This window comes from Marmota flaviventris, chromosome 13, assembly GCF_047511675.1.
Source record: "Marmota flaviventris isolate mMarFla1 chromosome 13, mMarFla1.hap1, whole genome shotgun sequence".
Classification (NCBI taxonomy): Eukaryota; Metazoa; Chordata; class Mammalia; order Rodentia; family Sciuridae; genus Marmota; species Marmota flaviventris.
This window is the reverse complement of record NC_092510.1, coordinates 18,521,849-18,527,219: the sequence shown is the minus strand read 5'-3', so window position 1 is coordinate 18,527,219 and position 5,371 is coordinate 18,521,849.

Here is a 5,371-nt window from a genome sequence, read left to right as displayed (position 1 = left end):
TACCCAACAAACTATACACATCTTCAGTGTTGAGTAAATAATATCATCCACTTAAAAGGTGAAGAACTTTGGAAAATAAGGCTAGACTTCGTCCTTAACAACATCATGCTCTTGTGTGATGAATTTGTATCTCAGGAAACCATGAGAAAGAATAGGAGAAATTCTTTCTAGGTACTTAAGAATAATGCCAATGCACCTTTAAGAAAGTGACACGCAGTTACTGTACCAATTCTGAAACATCGTTCTTTTCCCCTTTTATTTTCTTGTTTCAGAGAACTTTTAAAGATGCTTGGAGTAAATTAGTTACATTAACTATAGCAACTGTGAAGATATAGGACTGTTGATTTGGTAAGATTGGATGAGAATTGCCTCCTCTAATGTAAAAACTACAAGAGAAAATCAGTGTTTTGCCTTTATGTTTAAGAAATGCAAGCCATTAAAATTCAGCCTCCATGAAAATCGGGAAAAATTGTTTCAAATAGAGATTGAATATGTTTGAAACTGAGAAATTTGCCAGAATCATTTCCTATTTTGTGTGTAGTTGAAATGATTGAATTACCATTTCTGCCTACAACCACAGAAGCCTAAGAGACTCTTGGGTCAAAACCATAAACAATGGTTCTTTGTCTAAAAGGAGCCCATAGTTGGGTTTTTACATGCAAACATGTGTGATCTCAATGTATATCAGAATGGTTAAGAATTCAGCTATGATCCAGATATCTCTGTCTATAGGTGCTCAGCCCAACCATTAATTTAGTATGAAAACATACACATGAGAGTATAGTAAACTTTTTCCTTTTCTCAATCACATAAAAATGAAATGTCACTGTACCTGTGATTTGTTCTTTCTCAGTTTAGAAACTTATAAAGTAACCCAATTCTGCACATTTACAAGAGAATGATGTAAAAGTCAAGGAAACTAGCAGGATCCACAGCATTACCACATTGGGATGCACTGGGAAAACCTGAAAAGGGAAGGTGATAGCCAGTTGATTCCTTGCAGAGGCTACGCATCTGGGGTGTGCTGCTCCCAAGGAGAAAGCATGTGCTTTGATTAGCTGCAGCTCAAAATTAAAATGTGGAGAATCTGGACATGTTCTGCAGTATGCCAATGATGTAAAATGTTCAGGGTAAGGTGTTGACTTGTAGTTGTGGATGTGCATGTGTGTGTGTGTGTGTGTATGTGTGTGTGTGTGTACACACTGGAATAGTTTTTAATATCATGTGTTCTTGCTTCTAAATAGTAGAAACATGCTACACAGTGGGCTTTAAGCATGGTATACCATGGACTGAGATGTTTATGTACACTTCATAGGAAAAACCCACATTATATATATCAGGAGATTAATAAAATGGCAGGTTGTCAGAAGACTTTGTCTGGAATTCGGTTAGATCCATGGCTTGCTGATTAAGTGATCTTAAAATATTTTCCTTTCTTTCTGAATCCATGAGAACTTGATATTTGTAGAAAGTGAAGAAAAGTGTTGTAACATTTTCAAAAGTTACATGCTTTAAAAGTAGTGTAACTTAATATTTAATCAGTGAATACATACTCTAATGTACATGATAATACATACTATATGTGTATTTTTAAATATACAATTGTTGTACTGTTCAAGAATAATATTATTATTTTCCCACTAACTTTTGTCATGGAGGAGAATTATCTAAATTACATGATAAAATGTATAGATGATCATAGTAAGCAACAAATGAGCTTGTGGTTCTGACTGTTTTTACTCATAAGTGTTGCTGCATAGACAGCTCATCCTCAAATTCAAAGACCAGGTTCTCAGTGAATGTTGAAAGCCAAAGATGATGTAATGGCATAGTCAGTTTGGGATGCTATTTGCCATGAGCCTGGGTGGTTTATGTGTCCCAAATAATAGAAATTTGGCCTGAATTAGACAAAGAAACTTTTCATCTTGTTAATGAATTTCGTCTTTTGACATTATTCTTCCACATAATATTTTATAGCTCGAGTAACCTAAATGCGGCAAAAGAAGCAAAATGGTAGATTCTGCAGACTTCTCTTGGCTTGTTGGTTGTACAGTCAGGGCCCTACAATAATATTAATGAGTAAAGAAAAATTAAATACAATGCATGTTTTCTATTCATGTATTCATTTGTGCCTTGAAATGTTGGCAACAGAATCATACATTTGAATTGTAATTATCAAATCTTAGAGCTGGAAGAAAACTAGGAGTGTTCCAATCAATCTCCCTTATTATGGTTGAGAAATTCAGAACCTAAAAAAAATTACCCTTTGTTAGCTTCAAAACCTAGAATTTAAAATCTAAGCCACAATTTCTATAGCTTTCTCCCCTTTACCTACCCTATTGACTTCTTAAAGTTCAATATATGTTATTAAATAAAAATAACAATGTGTCCTTACTATGTAGAGTATTTGTTCATTAAACCAAACCTAATGTTCTTCTGGTGTCTACTTCCAAACTCCCCAATACCACCCTGTTCCTTTTGCTTATGGGAATTTTAATTATCACTGAAAAATCTCCAAAGAGGTCTTGTTTTTAGCCTAGGAATTATTTAAAGATATAGGAGAACCTGAAAGAAAGGGATATTTCTATGTTTATTTTCAATAGTTTGGCTTCACGAAGATTCTGTGTCATGGAGACAAAAGCCACTTCTGAATTTTATCTCTTTATTTTTCACTAGGACTGCTTTTCCAGAGTCCTTTAAATTGGATCCTTCCCACCTTGGGTACAGAAGGAAACTCTGAAGTTCTCTGAACCAGCCACACACTGCTGTGGAATTGCATGTTGGCTCTCAGGGCTCTGCGGTGCAGAGCACCAACAGGGCTCAGGACCTGTTACAGTGTGTTGGGACCTAGCCTTGCCATATGGCTTCTAAGTGTGCAATGTAGAGCCTGCAAGCATTTATGAATGTACTGCATAAATCAAACACACACGCACGCACACACACACACACACATACACTTTAATTTGTATATGTTTTAAGCTATTTAGTTTTTTCTAGCACATGGAAAAAAATTGAGTCGGTAAAAATTGTTCAGTCTGCAATTTGCTTTTTATTTATTGCCAAAATGAGTACAACACCAACAACAATGAAATGGTAGAGCCCTGCTATCCTGCTCTGAGAGTTGCTTTTTTGCACAAGAAGCATTTTCCGGAGTTGCTTTGGTCCTTAGACACCACTTCAGAGTTAATGCTGCTGAGATGCAGGGGTTTACAGTGTAGACTAAATGTCCATGCATTTTGCTTAATATTAAAAAGATCTTGTATATGTTTAGCCAGAGAGTAGTACTTGTGTTCAAAGTTCAGATTTTTATTATATTTTATTTTATTCCCAGCTCAAGCAGGGATCTAAAGTGTGTGGTGGCATATCTTGGACCTGTATCACCTAAGAGGGGCTGCCTGATGAGATTTTGATATCACATAAGCCTGGCAGTACCTCCATGGATTGCCACCTTGCTGATGCAAGCCTGCTCTCAGATTTTTCAAAGTATCTTCAGTTTTAAATATGTACTTTAAACTGGAGGTGGTTATTCCCTATTGGTTAACTATGGAAGTTAGTGTTCTGTCATTCCCTACTTGGAACAACATAAACAGCTCAGTCTCAGGTTTTGGAATGAGAGGAAATAAAGGAATGCAGTAAGAACTTCTGATGGCACATCTGCTCCTGGAACTGAAGATAGGTCAGTTCCCACATATGCAAATTCTACTAAGCAAATCTGTCACCACATGAAATAGAGCAATACTGATACAGTAAGGATCACAAGGAAAGAAAAATCTTAGAAGAATATTTTGGTGGGAAATATCAATGGATAAACAATATTTTCATAAGTTTTGTAGAACTTTAGGTTAGATTCTCTGAGAATTTGCTATATAATAAAACTTAAGAGAGAATTCTAAGTAGCTGTTATTTTTGAATGGACTATTACACAATTTGATTTGCTTTTCTGACTTACTTAAAGAGGTAATGATACTATTTATAGAATTCTGGAAGTGAGAAATTTAAGAGATTTAAGATGAGATCTACAAGGGCTATTTGTAAAGGTTCAAGTTTTGTCCAAAGGTTATTGGTGGAGAATTTCATTTTTGTACTGTAAACATCCTCATGTATTCAGTATCTATATCTATTTTATTTCTATGTCTCTGTATTACACATATCTGTATATATGTTACTATCTTTTTACTTTAAAATGCTTAGTAAGGAACTATAATTTCAAACCCGTAGTTTACAAAATGATGCAAAATTCCACCAGAATATCAGAATAAAATTGTCTCAGGAGACTTTTTTTTGGAATTAGAATAGTCTTTGAAGAAATTTCCCAAGTTTATCATAACAAATAGAAATAAAAACCTCAGCTAGAGGGAGATTCAACTCTCTGGTAAATTAGCTAGTCAGTTAAATCAGCTAGCAAATTAATTTTGTATTCTCTAATAATTAACTTTGTTAATCTTGGGTCATAAGAGATTTGCTATTCATGGAATCACAAGCAGCATTTATTGTTAAACACTCATGTCTGTGGAATCTAATCCAGAAATAGACTCTATGTTAAAGTATGGCCAAATTTGCTTAAGGTGGGTGGGAGGATGGAGGAGATCATGAGATGTTTCATTTTCTGGAATAGTATTATGTGTCTCAATGGTCTCCTAATGGCTGCAGTAAAAAGCTGTGGCAGAGACCCACCATTGGCACCCAGTCTCTCTGTCTCTCACATCTATTTAGTCCCCACATCACCCCCTTGATTCAGTACAGCTGGTGGCTGGTTTTGATTAAGAACTATGGCATTAAGAGCAATAGTAGCAGTGGATCACTGCTGATACTGAACTACCTTTTCCTGTAGAAGGGAGAGATAATTATTTGTCCTGAGATTTTTTTTCCCTTTCTTCAAGGAAAATCAGTGTAATTCCTCCAAAGTCATCATGCTTAACAGTCCTGTCCCCAAACAAAGATTTCTCTTTTTCATTTTCCTCATGTTTTCTGAGATTTTCACTGCTGTTACTCTGGTCTTCATATCCTGTTTTCCTGCTTCCACTTAGACATGCCAATTAAAGAAAGATATGGTTTATTTTAAAAACATGGTGCTGGTACTGACTGTAAAAAGAACTCTTAAACAGGCTTGAACTCTTCATCAGGATTAGCTGAATGTAGTACGTAAATCCCATATTGAATGGTGACCTTGTAAAGTCTCCAACAAGTAGGGCTATATTGAGCTTTGTAGCTGCTTTAATGACCCAAACCTGCTCTTTTCTTGGGTATCACCAATCCTGGGTCAAGCTATATAAGGAACAAAATGCTCACTAAAAAGTGTTGGAAAGAATGTTCCAATGTGGTGGTTCCTAAAATATGGTTCCTCAAACCAGCAGTATCAATATCACTTGTG